This window comes from Neltuma alba, unplaced genomic scaffold, assembly GCF_004799145.2.
Source record: "Neltuma alba isolate B1F8T4 unplaced genomic scaffold, ASM479914v2 tig00010684_pilon, whole genome shotgun sequence".
Classification (NCBI taxonomy): Eukaryota; Viridiplantae; Streptophyta; class Magnoliopsida; order Fabales; family Fabaceae; genus Neltuma; species Neltuma alba.
In genome coordinates this window covers 1,533,198-1,547,952 of record NW_021635524.1, presented here as the reverse complement: position 1 = coordinate 1,547,952, position 14,755 = coordinate 1,533,198, and the positions used below count along the sequence as shown (strand labels likewise).

The window sequence follows — 14,755 nt, the reverse complement described above, 5'->3', positions numbered from 1 at the left end:
AAAAATTAAAATAAGAAATATTACTTTCATCCAGATTATATTTCTTTGAAAAATATTTCATAACCAAAGTTAAAAATTTTAAAAGGGAGAATGCAAAAACAAAAAAAGCATGAAATTACTAATTTTCAGGTAAAAAATTCCTATAAAAATGTGTTGTCATTTATAATTTAATATTATCAAAACTTATTAAAATATTATTATCAAACCTGATTTGAGATTTAGTAATTTCAAGTTTTTTTTTATAGGATTCTCGCTTTCTAAAATAAACAAAAGGTTAGAGTCAAATTTACTATGGAAGTTTTTACGTAAAAACTACAAGTGTCTGGAAGTTTTTATGAGTTCATGTCATCTCTGAAGTATTAAAACAGGAGTCAAATGGATGCCTACCATGCCTAACCTTATGTGATATATAATTCCCAGTAGGCATGATTGTGCTTTCTTCTCGAGTTAGTTTTTTTTTTTTTTGGACGGAATTCTCGAGTTAGTTTAGTCTAAAAGTTTTTTGCAAAAGAACAATATTACCTCAAAAGTGTTAAAAGAAACGGACAATACTGCCCAAATTTAACAGCAAAACAAACAAGGATTAAGATTTAATTTTGTCATGAAAATTTTTTCTTAAGAGCTGTCAATATTAAGGTTTTTTTTTTTTCCAGTTCAAAATCACCCAATAAGTGTTAAAACAAGAACAATGCAGCTTTACTTATGATGCCCAAATAGACGCTTGCCACTTTGAACATGATGCCACATATGATTCCATGTGGGTATTACAAGGGTGTTTGACACCCAAAAGTACTTCTTAGAAGTATTTTTTCACAAAACGTGATAAATTCCTTCACATATTTATTTCGTAAACTGTAAAAACACTTCTGAAACCATAATTTAATTTCTATCCAAATACCTTTTACTTCTTTTTTGGTCATCAACCTAGATTATGAATAAAAATCATTTCTGAGTCGAGCCATTTCATCCTCACCGTCAGCTCCTCACTCAAGTCACTGGGTTATGAACAGTGATAGCTAATTGAACAGTGACAGCTTATTGCATCTAGCTGCGAACGACATGCAGTTGCCTCCACTTTCTATTAACCCCAACACAAGAAACAGAGTAGTGCTTTGCTGACAGCCATAACAACAACTCTAGTCCATTCCTGTCAATATATTGAATATGCGTATGTGTGCGCGCATTTTTTTTTTTTTTAATTCTTCTCAGATATTGAGACGTCTTAGATGCTAGAGCAACTTTTAGGCATTTAATTTGAAAAATTCCATTCATAAATAATTCCACACATTTCAGTGAGAAACTCAATTCCAAGTTGTATGCCATTAGTACCACAAAATGAAGTAACAACAAAAAAACACTACTGTTGAGACGATTTATTTTGAAGCTAACTAGACCAAGTGTATAATCCATAGGAAGAAGATATCTAACTTGAGCAAAAAATTATTAGACATACCAGACCTGCTAAAGTGTCAAAACAGGATGAAATATATAGTATTTATACATGATTTGAAATAATGTGTCGTATTTAAGACAAGTTTCGTATACATATTGGTCACGTATGGGTCTGTATTCAAGTAATGGAGCTTCAAATATAACAGAAAAGGAATTGGTCTTACTGTCAGCAAATCATCAGAGGATCAAATAGGTGATGAGTGATCCTCTGCAGAATATTTATTACTTCACCTACATGACGAGTTAGAAGCAACTCATCTTCCTTCATCTGCAATTATAGGTTACAACAGTTCAAACATCCCCTAAACTGTCCTACTAATGAGTAAGAATCCACAACCAAGAAAGAACACATGGGCTAGACTTGTTGCCTTGAAGATTGCCAAAGCCACATTAAATATAACTTTGGGCCCCTCGCAGGAAAGGACATCCCACACTCGCAGCGTTGTCTGATTAAGCAACCCCAAGAAGAATTATCAACAACAACATAGCACTGAATAAGGAGAAACCATATTTTTGCCATAAAATCAAGGCCAGATTACAAAATTTCAACATAAACACTAGAAAGCGGTATAACACTTCTCTGAACTTTAAAAGTCAAAACACATGATGTGCATGCATATATCAACAGTATGAGAACCCGAGTCCTTATGTAAACTACACACTCAACTTATCTTTCATTCACCACATATTTATATCTTAATAGCAAACAAATAAGAAAAAGGCTCAAAAAAGAATAACAAAGACGTAAATATGCAAGGTTATCAAGTTCAATCAACCAGATCAACTGATCTGCAAACCATTAGATCATACTCCAACTGTATAAGTTATTTAACTAATTAATATAAATAATAAAATTCAATTTCATGCTCCACCCACTCTGAAAGTAATAGGGAGAATTAAGAGCGAGGGAAGATAAACGATCAACAAAAGAAATGAACAATTAGCAAAAACTAATCCAGATGAACAACAAAACATAACTAAATCAATATACTCAACAAACAAAAAGGAGAAGGTAGGAGTAGATCAAAGAATACGGGGAAATTTTCAGAAAATTTATGCAAAAAGTTTCCAGGCAAGAATAGGGGGGAAATTTCATAGCATAACCACAGTTTTCTTTTAGTGTTCCCACTCCGCCCCAACCGTTAGCATTTTGGCCTTCCTTTCTCCTATATCTTCCTCCCTTTTTGCAGTACCCATCGCCCCAGAAGAGCAAGGACGCATTGGAGTAGTCGTGCGACGACTGCGGCCAAGTTGAATCTGTAACCTCACCTCAGATGGGGGATATTTTTGCCGAGGCTTCAATTCTAACAGCCAGGGGACATGATCAATGTCATCACCAGCGGCGAGAGTAGCAAGGACGACGCCGTTGCAATGGGCAGAGAATCAGTGCCTGAGATGGAGGAACTGAATTCATTCTCAATTAACAGATCGGCCATGAAAGACAAGAATTGAGACACACAATCGATGAGGAATTTGGGGAAAGCCACTGGTTGAATGAAGGCGAACAGATGAAAGAAACCAAAGGAGGAGAGGATTTGGCGGAGAGAACAAGGAAAGCACAATAGGTCTGGTCTTGAATGATTGATTCAGTATCTTTGTGCATATATGCAAGCTGGCCGTGAAGGAGAAAGGGGCTCCTCGATACGCTATTGATGACCGCGAACCCAGTCTCTCGATTGTTCCCTTGCTTCCTGAGTCTGGATGCCTTGGAAAGGTTTAAGGGCTTGTTTAGTCTTTCCCTTTTTTTAAAATTTTTTTTATTTATTATGTGGCATAATAATATCCTACTACTCGTCCGATCCTTAATATAAGACCCATTTAATTAATTTGATTAGATTAAGAAGTTAGGTAAATTAATTAATTATAAGAAAAGTGACACATTTTTCCTAAAACACAATAATCATCTTTCTTAATATCTATCTCCGTCTTCTACTTGATTATAGTTGAGGGAGTATTCATAGGGGTAATTTAGAGAAAATTGATAAATATGATAAATGGGTCTTATATTTAGGACCAAAACCAACTCAAGAATTAGGTCATATATTAAGGACCAGAGGAGTATCTTCTATCCTTAATATAATATAAGAGTTTGTTTGATTTTTATTTTAGTCTTAAATATAAGATCTCAATTCACTTTATCTCTCATATTTATCTTTTTTTTTAAGGTAGTCCTTGTAATAATGATAATTATAACCAGTACACTTGATTAGCAATGATATTTAAAAAAAACATCTATTTATTATAAATAACTAATATAACTAATTTTTTTAATCTACTCAAATCAGTGAATTAACTTTTATATTAAGAATAGGAGGTAGTATATGGCAGAGCCACATCATCAGAATAGTTTGGTCAACTAATGGTTAACCGCTGGGGCTTATTAAGGGAGGACGCCATTGCTATATTTTTAATACTTTCAGGGCAACATCACTCCAAAAAAAAAAAAAATTCTGGTACCCACAAGTTTTTTGTGAAAACTTCGGGAGCAAGAGCGGCCTTTAACCCTTTGCCTAATTTGGATGTAAATTAAGAAAACTATGTTTAAGAAAGTTGACCTTATGCCAATAGTAGAAGTAGAAATAGTAAAACGAAAGAATACCATAGAAAGAATACCATCTATTCATGTCTGCTTTTTCAACCAAAAAAAAAAACAAAATAATCAAATTGGAATTTGTTTAACCAAATTCAAACTTAATGCTGCAGGTTTTACAACAAATGGGTGAGGAACAAATTTATCCATTATGGTATTTAAAAGGAGCATCAAGCACAAAAATAAGATGTTGAGTACAAAAATACTCATGATGATTAAAAAAGAAAAAATAACCATAAAATACCATATGAATTTTAAAAAGACAAAGAAGGCATCCAAATAAACAAAATGACAAAGAAGGCATCAAGTACTAATATGAAATTTTGATTTTTGGCCTAAAGACCGAAATGTCCATATTATTACAAACATACATAGTAGGATTTACAACGTTCATTGTGAGAGTTACAACTTTGTCAATAGGTTTTACAATATGTTTTGAGAAGCAGGGCAACTTTTCTGTAAACAAACAATATAATTCCACACTGAATTTTAGAAAACACATAGTGGGATTTACAACTTTCATAGTGAAAGTTACTATTTCATCAATAGGTTTTGCAACCTGTTTTGAGGTGTTGGGCAACTTTTATATAAAAAACAATATAATTCCATGCCAAATTTTACAAAACACATAGTGAGATTTACAACTTTCATAGTGAGATTTACTACTTCGTCGATGGGTTTTGTAATATATTTTAAAGAGCTAGGCAACTTTTCTGTAAAAAAAACAATACAATTCGACGTTGAATTTTACAAAACACATAGTAAGATTTACAACTTTCATAATAAGAGTTACTACTTTATTAATGGGTTTTGCAACCTGTTTTGAGGGGTTGGACAAATTTTCTGTAAAAAACATAATAAGAACATTTCGGTCTTTAGGCCAAAAATCAAAATTCCATATTAGTATCTAGTGCCTTTTTTGTCATTTTGTTTATTTAAATGTCTTTTTGTCTTTTTAAAATTCATATGGTATTTTGTAGTCCTTTACTCGTTAATAAAAAGGCCTTAAAATGTCATTGCCATTAAATTTGTTAAATCCCCATTCATTTCAAGTTGTGAGCCCACTATTTGTCTAGCTGTACTCCATCCTAATAATTTTAACTGTATAATGTATCCAACCTCTCCCATTTTTACCTTAGCCTCTTCCCTTTCAATTTTCACGCCTCCCTCTCATGCCTTCCACACTATTGTCAGCGACATTGAGCATAATCCAGTGCAACTGTAGTTGCATCAACCAATGGCAAAAGGGATTGCAACCGGCACCAAATTTAGGGGAACAAAGAGAATCAGTGATGACGGAGTAGGCAACAAGGAATGAGAGGAGAGAGAAAGCAGGGCGGTTGAAATCGGCGAGGGTCATGAGAGAATTAGAGGGAGAATGAAGCAAGATGGAGGCAAGGGCGTGGATGTAAGAGCGAACCTCAAAAATGGGTTTGCCCGTCTCATATGCATGGCAAAATTAGGTGGTCCCACACTATTACTAAAATGAACGCCCCATGTCCCCATTGCCTTTAGTTTCAGGTAACAAAACATTTTCTTTGCCTGGTTCGTATTACCTCAAGCACTACCTTGCTGAAAAACATGATATCGTCGATCGCGATCCATCAGCAAGCTAAGAGCAGGGGCTGTTAACTGGTTTAGCATCAGTTGGATCTGACTTCATGGTGATTCGATTACAGCGAAGGGATTCGGGGTCAATGTCTCCTATATATAGTTGCTTATTTTTATTTTCTATGAGTAAATTTGGGGAAGAGAAGATTGGATAGGTAGGTAGAAATGTTGTTGAATCATGAATATTTCTGCATCTAATATTTTATTATAATCCCTGGTGCTCATTTTAAATATTACAATATATAGGTAAATTTACCTTTTACCCTTCAACAAATTTAAATTTGATGCATCAAATTTGATTTTGCTTATTTTATTGCCACAATGAAAAGCTTAATTCAAATTTGAGCATAATCAAACTCCATTAAAAGATGTTGTAACTAACTCCTAAATGCTCAAAGATGATTTTTATCATATTATACATGCTAGAACCAAGTCCTAGATACTCAAAGAATCTCATTTAAAGTCTGTTTGGCTCAATGAGAGGAAGGGAAGGGGAGGGATTTTAATGGAGGGAAGGGGAGAGGAGGAAAGTGGAAAGATTTTAATATTACCTTGTTTGGATTTATAAAAAAGAAGGGGAGGAGAGGAGTTTTAATATTACCTTGTTTGGTTTATGAGGGGAAGGAAGGGGAAAATATTTTGACATGAATAATTTCGCCCTTATTTTATTTAAGATTATTTTTTCAAATTTTATGGAATGTTTAATAAAATAGAATTGTAAATAACATTTAATATATTGAGTAATACTTATACCAAAATTTTAATATACTTTAGAGCATGAAATATTATTGAAAAGAAGGCTGAAATAATGTTCAGCCACAACTTGTACTGTATCACATCTTTTAATAAAATATTTGGTCAAACAAATAAGCTCATTAGACGTGGGACCTCATTTTTATCTATTTTTATCTTTATGGCTACAAAGCTCCGAAGATTTAAATTTTGACATATAAAATTATCTATGTCAACATTTAAATCCTCAAAACTTTGTTCATTGAATTGCCTATTTTATCTTTCAAATTTCATATTTACATGCAAAGGAGAGAGTAGTGTCTGGAGACAAAAAGAAAAATATTTAGGGTAGTATAGGTATATTAAAAATAAATATAGGCATAATGGTCACAACATGGTAAAATATTACCCTGTCCCTTCAAATCCTCCCAATTTTAGAGGGGAGGTTGAAAAAATTTTCCCTCCCCTCCTAAAATTTGTGTGTTGCCAAACAAGGAGAAATGATTAAAATCCTTCCCCCTCCCTCTCCTCCCCTCCCCTCCAAATCTCTCATACCAAATGCACCCTTAAGAGACTGGAAACTCAAATTCCTCATTGACTATGTCTATTGTAAAACCAAAAAAAAGCGCCACTATTTATCTTTGTTTTTTCAACCAAAAAAAAATGTTGTGGTTTGATGTGAGCATGTCAAAAGAAAAAGTCGTGAAAAAATCACCTCATCTAGCATATAGGTTTATATGGGTGTGAGCTAGTAAAGTCTCACATTGACTAATTTCTTAAAGAATTCAAGTGAATATTACCAATAAATAGATAGTGATTGGTGTTAGCCAAAATGCACCAAACTCTTGAAATTTTGCACTTTTCTTTTTCTTCTTCATTTTATCTTTTGCTTATTTACATTTTTTATATTTTTGTTGTTTTGTTCCCCTACTCCTGGCAAGGAGGGTTTGTTTTTACTATGTGGCAGAATAACCCTTATAGATAGTACCTACAGGCATGATTCAAACCAAGTTAATATTTTACTTTATTTTACTTTTATATGTTTATAGGTAACTCCAACAAAAAATGGAGTTGGGTTGCAATGCCAAATTTCTGTCAGTGGCATCTGTTTCACCTTCAATCTTTTGTGCCTTGCATAAAACAACTTTTTGATACTCTTTTGGAATGAAGCAAGAGATGCACATGGCATGTGAAGCACAGTTGATTTAAAGGGTTTTAAATGGAAAATCTTAAAGAAAAGGTCATGAGGACTTGTACATAGATTTGGAAGAAGAACTCATCTCAAATTAGTTGAAGAGAATAATAAAATCAGGAAGAGCCTCGTAGGCGTCAATCTAAGAACACTCTGATGTTTTGATTGGTCTTCAAGTGTTCCCAAGATAATATTTCATGGGCAAATTTGTTTTTAGGCTCTTTTAGCAAGTGATTGAAAGCTAGTTCTCACCAATTTTGAGAGAAAGCCAAATTCATTTGTTTATAGGAAAATCACCCTACGACCAAATAATGTTTTCCCACCAATTTTTAAACCAAACGATGGCTGTCAATAAAAAATCATGATTTCCTATTTCCATGGCCCAATTTTCCTTAAACCAAACAAGCTGCAATATCTTGCCACCTTTGTGCTTTTGAGTTTTTGATGACCATGAGTTGCTCCTCCCAAAGCGAAATCGTCCTCCTTTTTACTTCTTAATTATGAGTTCAATCATCTATAAATGCCTTTTGATGATTCTTTAAACATATCATCACTATGAACGATGGCGTCGCGAGCTCTCCTTTTGGCAGATTTCCCTGCATTGGGGGGGGGAAACAAGCTGATGAATCAGATTTCGTACAAAGAACAAAGAAGAAGATGAGAGGTGATCTTGTTACGATTGATGTAACTAGGCAAGAACGAGGTAAGGATTCCTTTGCGAGGAAGGTGATTGGGGAGAATCCGGTAGAAGAGGAGAAGAAGAGTAGTGTGATGGGTCTGGGAATTTTAGTAGTGCATCATGTAAAGAGGAAATGAAGATCCCTGAAATTATTATTTCAGAAGAAGGTAGAAAGAAATTAAGAAAGCCCTATGAGAAGAGTTTGATAGTCAAGTTACTAGGATTGAGTCTTAGCTTCAGATCACTGGAGCCTAAACTACAGACAATGTAGGGGAAGCACGGATCAATCTCAGTGATAGATCTGAACAATGATTTTTTTGTGGTAAAATTCTCTGGCTGGAAGGATTATGGGAGGGCTCTAGGGGAGGGACGATGGCTGACTACTGACCATTACTTGACTCTTAGGAAGTGGAAAGATAATTTTAATCGAAATACGGAGGCTATCAAAGATGTGTTAGTATGGATTCGACTATCAGATCTACCTATTGAATGCTCTGAGGAGGAAGTGTTACAAGCAATCAGTGACTGGGTGGGGTAGACAGTAAAGGTGGATGCCACAACATTGCTTCAAACCAGAGGAAAGTTTATGAGATTGGGAGTTCAGGTAGACTTGACAAAACCTTTAATGCCTCAGTTTATTATGAATGGCAGAGAATACAATATAGAGTATGAGGGATTGCATCTCTTATGTCACCATTGTGGGAAATATGGGCATGTAGAAAAGAACTGGGTTGAAAAACAAGAAGAAATGAAGAACCAGGGGACAGATGTAGGTATGAATGAGGAAGAAAGTTTGTTTGGTACCTGGTTGGTGGGACAGAAGAGAAGGGGGTTTAGGAGGAATGGAGGGGATAGAAAGGATCAAGAGAGCGGTGCAAGAAAGTTCAATGGCTCGCATTTTGAGGGGTTGGAGGTTGAGGAAACTACTGAATCTAAAGAGGCCGGTGTAAAGGCTATTGCACTAATAACCACTCTAGTTGAAGATGAGTTTGAAAGTAAGGAATGTAGATAGTAAAGCGTGGGAAGAAGTTGCTGAGGAGTGGAGACTGGAGGTAGCAAATAGAAGGTTTATGGAGGAGATGGTTACAGAAAAGAAGGGGGTAAGGAGGGTGGCTAAGGAAAGATCCATTGTGGAAGAACAGAACAACCTTGAAACTGTGCCGGTTAGTGACGGAGGAAGAACTAGAGCTGCACTGAGAGAACTAAATCAGAATGTCATGCATATAGATATGGTATGTGATGATAGAAGTTTGGAGGTATGTGGATTTAGTGGGGGTAGGCCTCCGAATGAAGATACTTGCCTTAATGGAGGTGGATTGAAAGTTGTTTCAGACCTGTTTATAGAGGATGGTGAAGGAAGTGGATTGATGAGACTTGACTAGTTCCCCTTTTTTTGGTTGGTTAATGATGAATAAACAAATATTAGTGTGGAATTGTAGGGGTGTAGGTGGAAGAGATGTGGGAAGGGAGCTGAGATTGATAATTCAAATGAAGAGGCCTGAGAATATAGTCCTTTTAGAGACTAGAGTTCCTGCTAGAAAAGCCAGTGGTTTTTTTTTTTCAGAAATTAGGCTCTAATAATGTGGTGGCAATTGAAGGTTTGGGGTTTGTTGGAGGGATCTGGGTAGCGTGGAACGAGGATAGGGTCAGAATTAATTGTTTAGAGAAGAAGCAACAGTATGGTGTGTTTAATATCAGCTTGGCAAATGAGAAGCCTTGGGTGGTAGTCTTTGCTAATGTTTCGCCAAGGGATAAAGAGAAAAGAAAATTTTGGGAGGATACAAGGTTGATGGCAGAGCGTATGACTATTCCATGGATTGTTATTGGTGACCTAGATGATGTAAGGGGAGAAAGTGAAAAGAAAGGGGAAGCTCCTATTAATTTAAGAAGATGCAGCAATTTTGATGAGAGGATTAACAGGTGTGGCTTGCTAGAGATAGAAAGCTATGGTAATTGGTTCGCTTGGAGAGGACCTTTAATCACGGGATATCAACGACTTTATAAAAAGTTAGATAGTGGCTTTGTAGTGAAGGTTGGAAATTCAGATTCCCAGATGCAATTGTAAGAGTGTTAGCTCAACTTGCAAGTTCAGATCATCATCCTTTATTGTTGTGTTTGGAAGAGGAGAACAGAAGTGGATTTAGATCATCTCGTTTTGAAGCAGCCTGGATGATGCATGACACTTTTGAAGGTGAAATTAGGAGATCGTGGAGGAAAGGAGGGGATGTAGATGAGAATTTGAGGGGTTTACAAGAGTCTTTATCTATCTGGAATAGAGAAGTGTTTTGTAACATTTTTTTTTCCAGAAAACAGAGACTAAATGCTAGAATTGTTGGAATACAGCGAAGACTAGGTAACTCCATTCAGCCTATTGAGCATCTAAGTAAGCTGGAAAAAGAGTTCCAAAAAAGTAGTTGTGGTTTCAGAAATCATGAAGTAGTTGGATTAATGATGGCGATAGGAACAAAAAATATTACCATATGTAAATAGTAGTTAGGTGTAGGAAGAATAAAGTGACTATGTTGAGGGATGATAAAGGGAATTGGGTTGGAGAAGCAAGCGTATTGCAATCCTTACTTGTTGACTTCTATACAAGTTTATTTCAGGAAGATGGGGTTGGTATTCCATCTCTACATTTAGAGATCTCGTTCCCTCAGGTGGAAAATAATGTTTGGGAAGAAATGGAGGGGATGGTGACTGAAGAAGAGATTAAGAGAGCTATGTTTAATATTGGAGCTTATAAAGCTTCAGGAATTGATGGATTTCCTACAATTTTCTTTCAAAAGGAATGGCATGTAGTGGGAGAGGAAGTGGTAGATTTTATTCAAAGGGTTTGGAAGGGGCAAGTGGATATTGGAAGTATGAATGGCACGCTACGTACTTTAATTCCAAAAATAGAGAGACCAAAGACAATCAAGCAATTTAGACCAATTACCCTGTGTAATGTTATATATCAATGCATCCCTAAGATTTTAGTGGGACGCCTAAAAGCGGTGTTGAGAAATTTAATTGGCCCAAATCAGGTGAGTTTTATCCCAGGAAGGCATATTCAAGATAATGTCATAATGGTTCATGAATTGTTGCAAACTATGAGAATTATGAAGGGAAGGAGGGGCTTTTTTACAATCAAGATAGATTTAGAAAATGCCTACAACCGAGTTAGATGGAACTTTATTGAGAAAGTGCTCAAACAGGTAGGAATGGCAGAGGGGATGCGAAGATTGATCATGGGATGTGTTCGTACTGTTGCTATGCAAGTTTTGTGGAATGGAGTTAAAATAGAGAATTTTATGCCTACTAGGGGAATTAGCCAGGGAGACCCCTTGTCTCCCTATATTTTTGTTTTGACGATGGAGAAGCTAACACACATAATCCAAGAGGCTGCTGTGAAGGGGACTTGGAAGACTATTCGTGTAGGAAGAAGGGGGCCTGAGGTGATCCATTTAATGTTTGTTGATGATTTAATTCTCTTTGGTGAGGCTTCAATAGAGCAAATAAAAGTGGTAATGGACTGTCTAAATAAATTTTGTGGCTGCTCTAAGAAGTAAATAAAAATAAGTTTGTAATCTTTTTTTCAAGAAATGTTGCAGCTAATGTTAAGGAGGAAATAGTGAGGGAAGCAAGATTTTGTTTGACTAATGATTTAGCTACCTATTTAGGTGTTCCTACGTATTATGGAAGGAGCAAGGTTCGTTGTTTTGGAGGTCTAGTAGAGAAGGTGAAAAGAAGATTACAGGGATGGAAAATAAATACCTTGAATATCGCTGGGCAGGTAACTCTTGCTAAATCTGTGATTGGATCTACACCAATTTTTCCTATGATAGTGTCAAGACTTCCTAAGCAAGTTTTAGGGGAGATTAAGAAGGCACAAAGGGCTTTCATTTGGGGGCACACTACTGATGAAAGGAAGATGCATCTCGTCAATTGGGAGGTGCTTCAAAAGCCAAAGGAGAATGAGGGATTAGGGGTGTTAAGTTTAAAAGACATGAATTGTGCCTGTTTGATGAAGCTCAGATGGAAACTGAGGAGCAATAGTGAAGGTCTATGGGTGGATGTATTGAGGCACAAATATAATGGAGGGGTGAACTTTGGAAGTGAGTTGAAAATTCCGCAGAATGCGTCCAGTCTTTGGAAAGACATTGGTAGAGTATGGGAGGAGCTAAATAAGGGGATTTGGTAGGGAGTTGAATCGAGAGAAAATACAACATTTTGGAAGGACAAGTGGGTTGATTAGGATATCATACTGTCGAATGAAAGAAGAAGGGAAATAGGAATGGAGGAAGCTCATTGGGTGGTTGCAGATGCAGTGAATGAGAATGGGCAGTGGAAGTGGAACCTATTACATAATCTGTTATCTGAGCAAGCCCGTAGAAGATTACAAGCCATTTGCCCCCCTCAGAGTGGTGAGAGGGAAGACAGAATCATTTGGGGATCAAGCAATCTGAAGGATTATAGGGTCAAAAGTGGGTACCAACAAGTGAGGGGAAACCATTTAGGGAGAAGTGAGGAGATATGGAAAACAATCTGGAAATGAAGAGGTCCGAAAAGGATTCGCTACTTTCTTTAAATGCTGGCCTGGGATAGGCTAAACACGAATAGTGTAAGGCATAGAAGATGGGGTGTGGCAGGGGAGTGCGAAGTTTGCAAATAGTGGGAAACTCCGTTGCATGTAATTTGTGATTGTGAGAAAGCAAAGAATGTGTGGTTGTATCTTTTACAGCGACCTCAAGCAGATTTTTTTTATACAGAATCTAAGAGAATGGTTACAGAAGAAGTTGAGAGATGGAAAATTAATAAATGGCTTACCGTGGAATGTTGTGTTTGGTATAGCCTGTTGGAGAATCTGGAAGCAGTGTAATCAGCAGATCTTTAAACGTCAAAGAAAGGATCTGGAAAGTTGGCACATCTGGAACTTTGCAATGGAAATAGTTAAAACTAAATCCTTCCAAAGGAACCCCGTTGAGGCAAGAGAGGAAGAAGTGAGAATGGTTTGGGTAGCTCCAGCTGAAGGTTGGGTCAAGATGAATTTGATGGATTGAGTAGAGGAAACCTAGGTCGCGCTGCATGTGGGGGAGTTATTCGGGATCATAAAGGAAGGTGGGTAGCAGGCTATTGCAGAGATGTGGGTTGGTGTACAGCCTTTAAAGCTGAATGTTGGGGGGTGGCAAAGGGATTAAAGGTGGCAAGAGATCTGGGTCTTCAAAAAATCCACCCTGAAACTAATTCTGAGGAGCTGATCGTTGCTCTAAAAAGGAAGGAAGTGGTAGGGGAGAAGCCTCTTGACTGTGTGAGAATGGTAAGAGAAACTGTAGCTCTTTGTAGACACTTTAGAGTATCTCTAGTTCGCAAATCTGGTAATCAGTGTGCTGATGCCATGACAAAACTAAGCTTCTCGACAGCGATGAGTAGGGACCGTCGGCTATTCCTTCAGATCCCGTTGGAAGTGGCTAACGCATTAGGTGAAGGACAGGAAAGAAGGAACTTGGGGGACACGGGTTAAGGTTGTTTGATCTTGGTTTGTTTTTTTTTTTTTTCCAGTTTAGGCCTTGAGTCTCCCTGTTATCAAAAAAAAAAATCATATCATCACTATGAAACTATTAAAAATTCATATTTATTGGGGATTATTTTCATAATATTTCTCAAGACAAAATTTGATCTAAAAATATTTTCCCATAATTTTCAAAACTTGCCTTATTCATGGCTAAAATTCGCATAAAATTTTCTTTAAGATAAATTATCCATTTTTAGAGCATGAAACCATTTTTATAAATTGACATAAATTATAAAATAATTTTCCCTATTTGTTTCACAATTATTTCAGGCTTCATAGTTTTTTTTTCCCTAATTACATTTGTCTAAGTATTCTTTTTTTAGGCAAAAATTTCAATAAATATTCAAAATCCCTTTTTTGAGGAAAGTTTCCCCTTCATACCTCAATTAAGTCTCAAATATGGTTTAGGGAATTATTCTCCACCTTCCTGAGTTTTGAGGGATTTTTTCTCCTAAAATTTTAACTTAATTTCTAACTTTTTTGAAAAATTATGCTTTTTCCCATCGTGAGATAAAAGTAAACACAATATTGCATTTGTGTGTCTACTATTTTTTTTTTTGGCCATTGACTAACCTTAATCATGCCTTTAGGGTCTATTTGGTTTGAGAGGAGGGTAAAGGAGGGAGGGGAGGGAAAATTTTATCCTCATCTTGTTTGGTTTAATTAAAAAAAAAAGGAAGGAAAGGATATTTAATGATCCCTTGTTTGGTTCAAGAAGGGGAGGGAGGGATAATAACAATCAATTTACCATGTTATCCTTACATATTAGTTTATATTTTTTATTGATATATTATATAAATTAATTTACATCTTAATTTAAATTATATAATTTAACAAAAATTTAGTCTTATCATGTTAATATGTGCATTAAAAAATTGGTACAATAATTTTTTATTCTAATTAATGTAATAATATATTTAAAATAATCAAATTAACGAATTTTATATG

At 35.8% G+C, this 14,755-nt stretch overlaps 1 long non-coding RNA gene across 1 annotated transcript; it reads right to left on the bottom strand.

Annotated features, from left to right (window-relative positions):
• Nucleotides 1-7,688: 7,688 nt before the first annotated feature.
• LOC114758255 (uncharacterized) lies at nt 7,689-13,736 on the bottom strand. Its single transcript, XR_003741768.1, has 2 exons — nt 13,063-13,736; nt 7,689-8,173 (listed from the first exon to the last, which is right to left on the bottom strand). It is a non-coding gene; the product is annotated as an uncharacterized LOC114758255 (long non-coding RNA).
• Between the last annotated feature and the right edge of the window lie 1,019 nt (nt 13,737-14,755).